The 13928-nt window shown below is 40.1% G+C and overlaps 1 protein-coding gene across 6 annotated transcripts in view; it reads left to right on the top strand.

The window, feature by feature from the left end:
• Positions 1-13928, top strand: part of SACS (sacsin molecular chaperone) — a 137306-nt gene that overhangs the window by 98497 nt on the left and 24881 nt on the right. The window lies entirely within an intron of this gene.

The following is a 13928-nucleotide window of genomic DNA, read 5'->3' as shown; positions in this document are numbered from 1 at the left end:
TAAAAATGTCTCCTGTCACAGTTGGTGGTGTACATCCATGGAAATAATTTCTTGTACCTGCCCAGTGCTTTACAGTCCTTCAGTGCTTTCCCATTTCTCATTTGAACCCCCAGCCTCATCCCTTGTGACCTGCTTGGTATAGTGAGGACAGCAGTTGCTGGTTAGATTACGAGGAGAGAAAGAGGTCGAGTTCAAGGTCGTCAGCTCTTCCACCTGTGAGCTGCCCACCCTGCCCTGCCCTCACAGGCCTGTGTGGCCCTGCTGGGTCAGCTTCAAGGAAATGCAGACAGGTAGCGTGACTTCTGCAGCAGTGTCAGGAAGGGGACTCCTGGGGCCTCAGCAAAGGGTGGGTGCCCTTGACTGAGAATTCTCTTTAGGAAAAGACAATGGTTGGGATAAAAAAACAACCATGATTGTAAGTTTAATACAATCCTTCACCTTTTGTGAGCATCCTTTCTCATATAAGACTGCTGCCTGAACTTTTTCTAAGTCAGATATTGGCCTGAAAATTTCTGGATTTGCCCCACTGGCTAAGGTTGTAAAGCATATTCTTTGCGATGTGCCTTTTATAGCATACCTTTTATAGGCTGCTTCCTTTTCAGACAATGATGAGAGGAAAAGTTGCTAATAATCATACAACTTTATTCATTTAAATATAAGTGAAAGGTATTGGAATGGGGAAGGCAAATTAAGGTTGGAGTCAAAGTGAGACCAAAGGAAAACAAGCCTGTAAATGTTGTTCACCACGATGGATCTGTGACTGTGACAAGGTCACTCACTTAATTGGGAATCGCCATCTTCAAAGTAGTCTTTTTGGTTGTTAAGTGTGGGTTGCTACAGCCCTGCAGTTCTTTGCTCCAAAGTTTTAGAATTCCTTATTTTAAAATTCTCTGTTATATTCTTGTATACAAACATTACATAAAAACAAATGTATATATAGAAAAGTATACATATAGATACAGGCATAATTAGATTTTACAAACCAAACACCTAGATCAAAAACCAGAAGACTGTTTACACCCAGAAACCCCTCTCAAGCCTTTTCCAGTCACACGCACGCAAGGGTAACAATGGTCCTGACTTTTAACGGCGTAGATTGACCAGCTGGTCATCGTACTTTCCCTGAAAGGAATCATGCAGTGTGAACGCCTTGTGTTTGTCTCTTCTATGTACTCTCATATTTGTGAACCCACCCCGGTGGTTGCCTGGACCGGTGGGTCACTCTTTCTCACTGCTGTGGCTTTTCACAGTATAATGTATTACTGTCTTCTGAAGAGAATACTTTTTGTTAATGGCCAGTAGTTTCTGAGGTGGGTATGGATTTGGAAATTGGAGAAAAAATATACAGAACCAAATCAATTAAAAGGGTGGAAGGCCAACAGAATAATACTGCTTTTATTCAGAAATTTTCAAATACCCTGTGGCACAGGGCATGGCCACAGCTTGCTTCTCCAGCCTCAGGTGGACAGGGTGCCTGTTATGTTTGTAGGGACGAGTTAAGTTCACACGTTTACTTAGGTAGTTTGACATCTTTACACAGTTGACTTTCCTTCTTTGTCTTTAATTTTCTCGTCTACTGGATTCTGATTTCTTACTCTGGGGTTTATACCGTAGCCCTGTGTTTTGTCTCTGGCTCTTGGTTCAGTTTCTCGGGGCTGTGAACACTAGACGGGGTGCCCCTGCTGCTGCTGTATGCCCCCCAGGAGGTGTGGCTCAGTCTGGAAATTGTCTTCATGGTCGCCTTTCTTTATCTCAGTTTAAGTACAAGGTTGCCATTCTCATGATTATTTAATAATCCTGATCTCTAGCCTTTCTAGTATTTTAATCTGGCCATATGGGTGATGGTAACTGCCTCCTGGGAATTTCCCTATTATTATTATTATTTTTTTTTTTTAAATAATTATTTTTTATTGAAGGGTAGTTGACGCACAGTATTACATTACATTAGTTTGAAGTGTACAACACAGTGGTAGAACATTTATATACATAATTCTAGGTTCCAGCTATCACCCTACCAAGCTGTTACAATATCTTGACTATATTCCTTATGCTATACATTACATCCCGGTTACTTACTTATTTTACCATTGGAAGTCTGACCTTTTTTTTTTTTTTTGTGAGGGCATCTCTCATATTTATTGATCAAATGGTTGTTAACGACAATAATTCTGTATAGGGGAGTCAATGCTCAATGCACAATCATTAATCCACCCCAAGCCTAATTTTCATCAGTCTCCAATCTTCTGAGGCATAACGAACAAGTTCTTACATGGAGAACGAATTCTTACATAGTGAATAAGTTACATAGTGAACAGTACAAGGGCAGTCATCACAGAAACTTTTGGTTTTGCTCATGCATTATGAACTATAAACAGTCAGTTCAAATATGAATACTCATTTGGTTTTTATACTTGATTTATATGTGGATACCACATTTCTCTCTTTATTATTATTATTTTTAATAAAATGCTGAAGTGGTAGGTAGATACAAGATAAAGGTAGAAAACATAGTTTAGTGTTGTAAGAGAGCAAATGTAGATGATCAGGTGTGTGCCTGTAGACTATGTGTTAATCCAAGCTAGACCAGGGCAATAAAACATCCACGTATGCAGAAGATTTCTCTCAGAACAGGGGGGGTGAGGTTTTAAGCCTCACCTCTGTTGATCCCCAATTTCTCACCTGATGGCCCCCCTGCGACTGTGCCTGTCTTAGGTTGTTCCTCCCTTGAGGAATCTTACCCGTCTCTGGCTAACCAGTCATCTTCCGGGGCCATACAGGGAGATGTGAAGTTGGTAAGTGAGAGGGAAGCCTTATTGTTTGAAAAGGTTAGCTTTTTACTTCTTTGCATATTTATGCCCTGTGGCTTCTATGCCCAGCATTTGTCTTGAGGTATCTTTACCACTTGGAAGATTTATGATACTCGGTAAATTTGATATGAGGCACGAATTCTATTTAAGGGTTGTAATTAGGAAGGAAGAAGAAAAGCTATAGAAGTAGCAGGTGGCATAAAACATGGGAAGATTGATTATTTCTTTGACATATCTTCTTGTAGAGTAACTTCAGCATATATAGGTTTTAAGCTACTACTTAAATTGCGCACACACATTAACGTAATAGGAGTATAGTTACATAACCAAAGCATATCTATAATTACCAGCCATCTCCAGTGAAACCAAGAAAACCAGTTAGGCACCTTAGGCATTTGTGAAAACTTATCTATGATATGGTGGATATTGTCCAACTGAACTTGAACAGTCTGAGAGAAATCAGACAAATTAAAACAACCCATTCCTGGGGACTGTTCACATGCCATATGTTCTTTTAACAGTAAATAGTCTGTAGTTGTAAGACTTTGGAGTGCTACAATTTGCACTTCTCCAAATTCTTGGTTGAGTTCCAACAGTATAGATCCAGTCAAATTTGTTGTTTTACTGTATGCACAGGCCAGCTTAGATATCTCCTTCCTCATTCCCATGGCAAGTCCAGGAACGGGTGGGATGAGTGCATCTACAGCTGTAGCAGTGCGTGGATCTTTGTTGGAGTTTTTTGATGATCATCTTCTGGCATGAGTCTTCCAGAGAGTGCAGATGTTGGAAGTTCTTTTTCATATCGTATCTTAGTTCATTTTCGGGGTAGCCCAATTAGGCTTTGATCCTCTGTATAAACACAAACAGACCCTTTGCCTACACTTTTATATGCCCTTTATACCCTTGTGTAGAACTCGTTGGAGGTTACTACACAGGAACTGCCCTTTTTTTTTTTTTTTTGCTTTGTTTTTGGTATCACTAATCTACACTTACATGACGAATATTATGTTTACTAGGCTCTCCCCTATACCAGGTCTCCCCCAATAAACCCCTTTACAGTCACTGTCCATCAGCATAGCAAAATGTTGTAGAATCACTACTTTCCTTCTCTGTGTTGTACAGCCCTCCCTTTTCTCCTACCCCCCCATGCATGTTAATCTTAATACCCCCCTACTTCTCCCCCCCTTATGCCTCCCTACCCACCCATCCTCCCCAGTCCTTTTCCCTTTGGTACCTGTTAGTCCATTCTTGAGTTCTGTGATTCTGCTGCTGTTTTGTTCCTTCAGTTTTTCCTTTGTTCTTATATTCCACAGATAAGTGAAATCATTTGGTATTTCTCTTTCTCCGCTTGGCTTGTTTCACTGAGCATAATACCCTCCAGCTCCATCCATGTTGCTGCAAATGATTTAATTTGCCCTTTTCTTATGGCTGAGTAGTATTCCATTGTGTATATGTACCACATCTTCTTTATCCATTCATCTATTGATGGACATTTAGGTTGCTTCCAATTCTTGGCTATTGTAAATAGTGCTGCAATAAACATAGGGGTGCATCTGTCTTTCTCAAACTTGATTGCTGCGTTCTTAGGGTAAATTCCTAGGAGTGGAATTCCTGGGTCAAATGGTAAGTCTGTTTTGAGCATTTTGATGTACCTCCATACTGCTTTCCACAATGGTTGAACTAACTTACATTCCCACCAGCAGTGTAGGAGGGTTCCCCTTTCTCCACTGCCTCGCCAACATTTGTTGTTCTCTGTCTTTTGGATGGCAGCCATCCTTACTGGTGTGAGGTGATACCTCATTGTAGTTTTAATTTGCATTTCTCTGATAATTAGCAATGTGGAGCATCTTTTCATGTGTCTGTTGGCCATCTGTATTTCTTTTTTGGAGAACTGTCTGTTCAGTTCCTCTGCCCATTTTTTAATTGGGTTATTTGTTTTTTGTTTGTTGAGGCGTGAGAGCTCCTTATATATTCTGGACGTCAAGCCTTTATCGGATCTGTCATTTACAAATATATTCTCCCATACTGTAGGTTTCCTTTTTGTTCTATTGATGGTGTCTTTTGCTGTTTAGAAGCTTTTCAGCTTAATATAGTCCCACTTGTTCATTTTTGCTGTTGTTTTCCTTGCCCGGGGAGATATGTTCAAGAAGAGGTCACTCATGTTTATGTCTAAGAGGTTTTTGCCTATGTTTTCTTCCAAGAGTTTAATGGTTTCATGGCTTACATTCAGGTCTTTGATCCATTTTGAGTTTACTTTTGTATATGGGGTTAGACAGTGGTCCAGTTTCATTCTCCTACATGTAGCTGTCCAGTTTTGCCAGCACCACCTGTTGAAGAGACTGTCATTTCGCCATTGTATGTCCATGGCTCCTTTATCAAATATTAATTGACCATATATGTCTGGGTTAATGTCTGGATTCTCTAGTCTGTTCCATTGGTCTGTGGCTCTGCTCTTGTGCCAGTACCAAATTGTCTTGATTACTATGGCTTTATAGTAGAGCTTGAAGTTGGGGAGTGAGATCCCCGCTACTTTATTCTTCTTTCTCAGGATTGCTTTGGCTATTCGGGGTCTTTGGTGTTTCCATATGAATTTTTGAATTATTTGTTCCAGTTCATTGAAGAATGTTGCTGGTAGTTTCATAGGGATTGCATCAAATCTGTATATTGCTTTGGGCAGGATGGCCATTTTAACGATATTAATTCTTCCTAGCCACGAGCATGGGATGAGTTTCCATCTGTTAGTGTCCCCTTTAATTTCTCTTAAGAGTGACTTGTAGTTTTCACAGTATAAGTGTTTCACTTCTTTGGTTAGGTTTATTCCTAGGTATTTTTTTTTTTTTGATGCAATTGTGAATGGAGTTGTTTTCCTGATTTCTCTTTCTGTTGGTTCATTGTTAGTGTATAGGAAAGCCACAGATTTCTGTGTGTTGATTTTGTATCCTGCAACTTTGCTGTATTCCGATATCAGTTCTAGTAGTTTTGGGGTGGAGTCTTTAGGGTTTTTGATGTACAGTATCATGTCATCTGCAAATAGTGACAGTTTAACTTCTTCTTTACCAATCTGGATTCCTTGTATTTCTTTATTTTGTCTGATTGCCGTGGCTAGGACCTCCAGTACTATGTTATATAACAGTGGGGAGAGTGGGCATCCCTGTCTAGTTCTCGATCTCAGAGGAAATGCTTTCAGCTTCTCGCTGTTCAATATAATGTTGGCTGTGGGTTTATCATAGATGGCCTTTATTATGTTGAGGTACTTGCCCTCTATTCCCATTTTGCTGAGAGTTTTTAACATGAATGGATGTTGAACTTTGTCAAATGCTTTTTCAGCATCTATGGAGATGATCATGTGGTTTTTGTCTTTCTTTTTGTTGATGTGGTGGATGATGTTGATGGACTTTCGAATGTTGTACCATCCTTGCATCCCTGGGATGAATCCCACTTGGTCATGGTGTATGATCCTTTTGATGTATTTTTGAATTCGGCTTGCTAATATTTTGTTGAGTATTTTTGCATCTACGTTCATCAGGGATATTGGTCTGTAGTTTTCTTTTTTGGTGGTGTCTTTGCCTGGTTTTGGTATTAGGGTGATGTAAGCTTCATAGAATGAGTTTGGGAGTATCCCCTCCTCCTCTATTTTTTGGAAAACTTTAAGGAGAATGGGTATTATGTCTTCCCTGTATGTCTGATAAAATTCCGAGGTAAATCCATCTGGCCCGGGGGTTTTGTTCTTTGGTAGTTTTTTGATTACCACTTCAATTTCGTTGCTGGTAATTGGTCTGTTTAGATTTTCTGTTTCTTCCTGGGTCAATCTTGTAAGGTTGTATTTTTCTAGGAAGTTGTCCATTTCTCCTAGGTTTCCCAGCTTGTTAGCATATAGGTTTTCATAGTAGTCTCCAATAATTCTTTGCATTTCCGTGGGGTCCGTCGTGATTTTTCCTTTCTCGTTTCTGATACTGTTGATTTGTGTTGACTCTCTTTTCTTCTTAATAAGTCTGGCTAGAGGCTTATCTATTTTGTTTATTTTCTCGAAGAACCAGCTCTTGGTTTCATTGCTTTTTGCTATTGTTTTATTCTTCTCAATTTTATTTATTTCTTCTCTGATCTTTATTATGTCGCTCCTTCTGCTGACCTTAGGCCTCATCTGTTCTTCTTTTTCCAATTTCGATAATTGTGACATTAGACCATTCATTTGGGATTGCTCTTCCTTTTTTAAATATGCTTGGATTGCTATATACTTTCCTCTTAAGACTGCTTTTGCTGTGTCCCACAGAAGTTGGGGCTTAGTGTTGTTGTTGTCATTTGTTTCCATATATTGCTGGATCTCCATTTTTATTTGGTCATTGATCCATTGATTATTTAGGAGCGTGTTGTTAAGCCTCCATGTGTTTGTGAGCCTCTTTGCTTTCTTTGTACAGTTTATTTCTAGTTTTATGCCTTTGTGGTCTGAAAAGTTGGTTGGTAGGATTTCAGTCTTTTGGAATTTTATGAGGCTCTTTTTGTGGCCTAGTATGTGGTCTATTCTGGAGAATGTTCCATGTGCACTTGAGAAGAATGTATATCCCGGTGCTTTTGGATGTAGAGTTCTATAGATGTCTATTAGGTCCATCTGCTCTACTGTGTTGTTCAGTGCTTCCATGTCCTTACTTATTTTCTGCCCAGTGGATCTATCCTTTGGGGTGAGTGGTGTGTTGAAGTCTCCTAGAATGAATGCATTGCAGTCTATATTCCCCTTTAGTTCTGTTAGTATTTGTTTCACATATGCTGGTGCTCCTGTGTTGGGTGCATATATATTTAGAATGGTTATATCCTCTTGTTTGACTGAGCCCTTTATCATTATGTAGTGTCCTTCTTTATCTCTTGTTACTTTCTTTGTTTTGAAGTCTATTTTGTCTGATATTAGTACTGCAACCCCTGCTTTCTTCTCACTGTTGTTTGCTTGAAATATGTTTTTCCATCCCTTGACTTTTAGTCTGTACATGTCTTTGGGTTTGAGGTGAGTTTCTTGTAAGCAGCATATAGATGGGTCTTGCTTTTTTATCCATTCTGTTACTCTGTGTCTTTTGATTGGTGCATTCAACCCATTAACATTTAGGGTGACTATTGAAAGATATGTACTTATTGCCATTGCAGGCTTTAAATTCGTGGTTACCAAAGGTTCAAGGTTAGCCTCTTTAGTATCTTACTGCCTAACTTAGCTCGCTTATTGAGCTGTTATATACACTGTCTGGAGATTCTTTTCTTCTCTCCCTTCTTGTTCCTCCTCCTTGATTCTTCATATGTTGGTTGTTTTGTGCTGTGCTCTTTCTAGGAGTGCTCCCATCTAGAGCAGTCCCTGTAAGATGTTCTGTAGAGGTGGTTTGTGGAAAGCAAATTCCCTCAGCTTTTGTTTGTCTGGGAATTGTTTAATCCCACCGTCATATTTGAATGATAGTCGTGCTGGATACAGTATCCTTGGTTCAAGGCCCTTCTGTTCCATTGTATTCAATATATCATGCCATTCTCTTCTGGCCTGTAGGGTTTCTGTTGAGAAATCTCACGTTAGCCTGATGGGTTTCCCTTTATAGGTGACCTTTTTCTCTCTAGCTGCCTTTAACACTCTTTCCTTATCCTTGATCTTTGCCATTTTAATTATTATGTGTCTTGGTGTTGCCCTTCTTGGATCCTTTCTGTTGGGGGTTCTGTGTATTTCCGTGGTCTGTTCAATTACTTCCTCCCCCAGTGTGGGGAAGTTTTCAGCAATTATTTCTTCTAAGATACTTTCCATCTCTTTTCCTCTCTCTTCTTCTTCTGGGACCCCTATAATACGGATATTGTTCCTTTTGGATTGGTCACACAGTTCTCTTAATATTGTTTCATTCCTGGAGATCCTTTTGTCTCTCTCTATGTCAGCTTCTATGCGTTCCTGTTCTCTGATTTCAATTCCATCAATGGCCTCTTGCATTCTATCCATTCTGCTTATAAACCCTTCCAGAGTTTGTTTCATTTCTGTGATCTCCTTTCTGGCATCTGTGATCTCCCTCCGGACTTCATCCCATTTCTCTTGCGTATTTCTCTGCATCTCTGTCAGCATGTTTATGATTCTTATTTTGAATTCTTTGTCAAGAAGACTGGTTAGGTCTGTCTCCTTCTCTGGTGTTGTCTCTGTGATCTTTGTCTGCCTGTAGCTTTGCCTTTTCATGGTGATAGGAATAGTGTGCAGAGCTGGGACAAGTGACGGCTGGAAGGACTTCCTTTCTTGTTGGTTTGTGGCCCTCCTCTCCTGGGAGAACAGCGACCTCTAGTGGCTTGTGCTGCGCAGCTGCGCGCAGACAGGGTTTCTGCTTCCTGCCCGGCTGCTATGGAGTTAATCTCCGCTGTTGCTGTGGGCGTGGCCTCGCTCAGGCAGCTGCTCCAAAATGGTGGAGTCGCGTTGGAGCAGGAGCTGCTGGGAGGCTATTTATCTCCATAAGGGGCCTCCCTGCTCCCTGCAGCCCAGGGGTTACGGTGCCCAGAGATCCCGGATTCCCTACCTCTGGATTAAGTGGCCCGCCCTGCCCCTTTAAGACTTCCAAAAACACCCGCCAAAACAAAACAACGCCCACCAAAAAAAAAAAAGAAAAAAAAATTTTTTTAATTAAAAAAAAAAAAGTTTTTAATTAAAAAAAAAAAAAAGCAGTGGTCGTTCATTTTTCTTTATTCTCCGGTGCCAGCCTCGGGCCTCTGCTCACCGGTCTTGCTGCCCTGTTTCCCTAGTATTGGGGTCCTATCCCTTTAAGACTTCCAAAAAGCGCTCGCCAAAACAAAACAGCAAAAAAGCAAAAAAAAAAAAAAAATGGTCGCGCGCTTTTCTTATGTCCTCTGTCGCCCAGCCTCCAGTGCCCGCTCACTGTTCTTGCTGCCCTGTTTTCCTAGTATCGAGCGCCCTGCACTCTGGCCCGGATGGCGGGGGCTGGGTGCTCGGCAGCCCTGGGCTCCGTCTCCCTCCCGCTCTGCCTGCTCTTCTCCTGCTGGGACCTGGGGGGAGGGGTGCTCGGCTCCCGCGGGGCCGGGGCTTGTATCTTACCCCCTTCGCGAGGCGCTGGGTTCTCTCAGGTTCGGACGTGGTCTGGATATTGTCCTGTGTCCTCTGGTCTTTATTCTAGGAAGGGTTGTCTTTGTTATATTATCATAGATATATGTTGTTTTGGGAGGAGATTTCCGCTGCTCTACTCACGCCGCCATCTTCCGCCCCTCAATTTCCCTATTATTATTACAAATTTTTTAAAATTCATGTTATAATCATTAATCTACAATTACATGAAGAACATTATGGTTACTAGACTCTCCCCTTCACCAAGTCCCCCCTCACAAACCCCATTACAGTCACTGTCCATCAGCGTAGTAAGATGCTGTAGACTCACTACTTGTCTTCTCTGTGTTGCACATCCCTCCCCGTGCCCCCCCACATTATACATGCTAATCATAAGGCCTGCTTTGTTTTTCCCTGCCCTTCTCCCTCCCTTCCCACCCCTCCTGCCCAGTCCCTTTCCCTTGGGTAACCGTTAGTCCATTCTTGGGTTCTGTGATTCTGCTGCTGTTTTGTTCCTTCAGTTTTTCTTTGTTCTTATACTCCACATATGAGTGAAATCATTTGGTACTTGTCTTTCTCTGCCTGGCTTATTTCACTGAGCATAATACCCTCTAGCTCCATCCATGTTGTTTCAAATAGTAGGATTTGTTTTCTTCTTATGCCTGAATAATATTCCATTGTGTATATGTACCACATCTTCTTTATCCATTCATCTATTGATGGACACTTAGGTTGCTTCCTTTTCGTGACTATTGTGAATAGTACTGTGATAAACACAGGGGTGCATCTGTCTTTTTCAAACTGGGCTGCTGCATTCTTAGGGAAAATTCCTAGAAGTGGAATTCCTGGGTCAAATGGTATTTCTATTTTGAGCTTTTTGAGGAACCTCCCTACTGCTTTCCACAATGGTTAAACTAATTTGCATTCCCACCAGCAGTGTAGGAGGGTTCCCCTTTCTCTGCAACCTCACCCACATTTGTTGTTTGTCTTTTGGATGGTGGTGATCCTTACTGGCGTGAGGTGATATCTCATTGTGGTTTTAATTTGCATTTCTTGGATAACAAGCGATGTGGAGCATCTTTTCATGTGTCTGTTGGCCATCTGAATTTCTTCTTTGGAGAACTGTCTGTTCAGCTCCTCTACCCATTTTTTAATTGGATTATTTGCTTTCTGTGTGTTGAGGTGCATGAGTCCTTTATATATTTTGGATGTCAACCCTTTATCGGATCTGTCATTTATGAATATGTTCTCCCATACTGTAGGATACCTTTTTGTTCTATTGATGGTGTCCTTTGCTGTACAGAAGCTTTTCAGCTTGATATAGTCCCACTTGTTCATTTTTGCTTTTGTTTCCCTTGCCTGGGGAGATATGTTCATAAAGAAGTCACTCATGTTTATGTCCAAGAGATTTTTGCCTATGTTTTTTGCCAAGAGTTTTATGGTTTCATGACTTACATTCAAGTCTTTGATCCATTTCAAATTTACTTTTTGTGTATGGGGTTAGACAGTGATCCAGTTTCATTCCCTTACATGTAGCTGTCCAGTTTTGCCAGCACCATCTGTTGAAGAGACTGTCATTTCCCCATTGTATGTCCATGGCTCCTTTATCATATATTAATTGACCATATATGTTTGGGTTAATATCTGGGTCTCTTTTCTGTTCCACTGGTGTTTGGCTCTGTTCTTGTGACAGTACCAAACTGTCTTGATTACTGTGGCTTTGTAGTAGAGCTTGAAATTGGGGAGCAAGATCTCCCCCACTTTATTCTTCCTTCTCAGGATTGCTTTGGCTATTCGGGGTCTTTGGTGTTTCCATATGAATTTTTGAACTATTTGTTCTAGTTCGTTGAAGAATGTTGTTTGTAATTTGATAGGAATTGCATCAAATCTGTATATTGCTTTAGGCAGGATGGCCATTTTGACGATATTAATTCTTCCTAGCCGGAGCATGGGATGAGTTTCCATTTGTTAGTGTCCCCTTTAATTTCTCTTAAGAGTGTCTTATAGTTTTCAGGGTATAAGTCTTTCACTTCCTTGGTAAGGTTTATTCCTAAGCATTTTATTCTTTTTGATGCAATTGTGAATGGAATTGTTTTCCAGATTTCTCTTTCTATTGGTTCATTGTTAGTGTATAGGAAAGCCACAGATTTCTGTGTGTTAATTTTGTATCCTACAACTTTGCTGTATTCCGATATCAGTTCTAGTAGTTTTGGAGTGGAGTCCTTAGGGTTTTTTATGTCCAGTATCATGTCATCTGCAAATAGTGACAGTTTAACTTCTCCTTTACCAATCTGGATTCCTTGTATTTCTTTGTTTTGTCTAATTACCGTGGCTAGGACCTCCAGTACTATGTTAAATAACAGTGGGGAGAGTGGGCATCCCTGTCTTGTTCCCAATCTCAGAGGAAAAGCTTTTAGTTTCTCGCTGTTCAGTATGATGTTGGCTGTGGGTTTATCATAGATGGCCTTTATTATGTTGAGGTACTTGCCCTCTATACCCATTTTGTTGAGAGTTTTTATCATGAATGGATGTTGAATTTTGTCGAATTCTTTTCCAGCATCTATGGAGATGATCATGTGGTTTTTGTCCTTCTTTTTGTTGATGTGGTGGATGATGTTGATGGATTTTCGGATGTTGTACCATCCTTGCATCCCTGGGATGAATCCCACTTGGTCATGGTGTATGATCCTCTTGATGTATTTTTGAATTCGGTGTGCTAATATTTTGTTGAGTATTTTTGCATCTACATTCATCAGGGATATTGGTCTGTAGTTTTCTTTTTTGGTGGGGTCTTTGCCTGGTTTTGGTATTAGAGTGATGTTGGCTTCATAGAATGAGTTTGGGAGTATTCCCTCCTCTTCTAGTTTTTTGGAAAACTTTAAGGAGAATGGGTATTATATCTTCTCTGTATGTCTGATAAAATTCTGAGGTAAATCCATTTGGCCCGGGGGTTTTTTTCTTGGGTAGTTTTTTGATTACCACTTCAATTTCTTTTCTCGTAATTGGTTTGTTTAGATTTTGTGTTTCTTCCTTGGTCAGTCTTGGAAGGTTATATTTTTCTAGGAAGTTATCCACTTCTAGGTTTCTCAGTTTCTTAGCATATAGGTTTTCATAGTATTCTCTAGTAATTCTTTGTATTTCTGTTAAGTCCATCATGATGTTTCCTTTCTCGTTTCTGATTCTGTTGATGTGTGTTGATTCTCTTTTTCTCTTAATAAGTCTGGCTAGAGGCTTATCTATTTTGTTTATTTTCTCATTGAACCAGCTCTTGGTTTCATTGATTTTTTCTATTGTTTTATTCTTCTCAATTTTACTTATTTCTTCTCTAATCTTTATTATGTCCCTCCTTCTGCCCACTTTAGGCCTCATTTGTTCTTCTTTTTCCAATTTTGATCATTGTGACGTTAGACTATTCATTTGGGTTTGTTCTTCCTTCTTTAAATATGCCTGGATTGCTATATACTTTCCTCTTAAGACTGCTTTTGCTGCGTCCCACAGAAGTTGGGGCTTTTTGTTGTTGTTGTCATTTATTTCCATATATTGCTGCATCTCCATTTCAATTTGGTCGTTGATTCATTGACTATTTAGGAGTGTGTTGTTAAGCCTCCATGTGTTTGTGAGCCTTTTTGCTTTCTTTGTACAATTTATTTCTAGTTTTATACCTTTGTAGTCTCAAAAATTGGTTGGTAGAATTTCAATCTTTTTTAATTTACTGAGGCTCTTTCTGTGACCTAGTATGTGGTCTATTCTGGAAAATGTTCCATGTGCACTTGAGAAGAATGTGTATCCTGTTGCTTTTGGATGTAGAGTTCTATAGATGTCAATTAGGTCCATCTGTTCTATTGTGTTGTTCAGTGCCTCTGTGTCCTTACTTATTTTCTATCTGGTAGATCTGTCCTTTGGAATGAATGGTGTGTTGAAGTCTCCTAAAATGAATGCATTGCATTCTATTTCCTCTTTTAGTTCTGTTAGTATGTGTTTCACATATGCTGGTGCTCCTGTGTCAGGTACATATATATATATAATGGTTATATCCTCTTGTTGGACTAAGCCCTTTATCATTATGCAATGTC

This window comes from Manis pentadactyla, chromosome 2, assembly GCF_030020395.1.
Source record: "Manis pentadactyla isolate mManPen7 chromosome 2, mManPen7.hap1, whole genome shotgun sequence".
NCBI lineage: Eukaryota > Metazoa > Chordata > Mammalia > Pholidota > Manidae > Manis > Manis pentadactyla.
The sequence above is the reverse complement of the archived record's forward strand: the minus strand, read 5'-3'. Positions and strand labels throughout refer to the sequence as shown.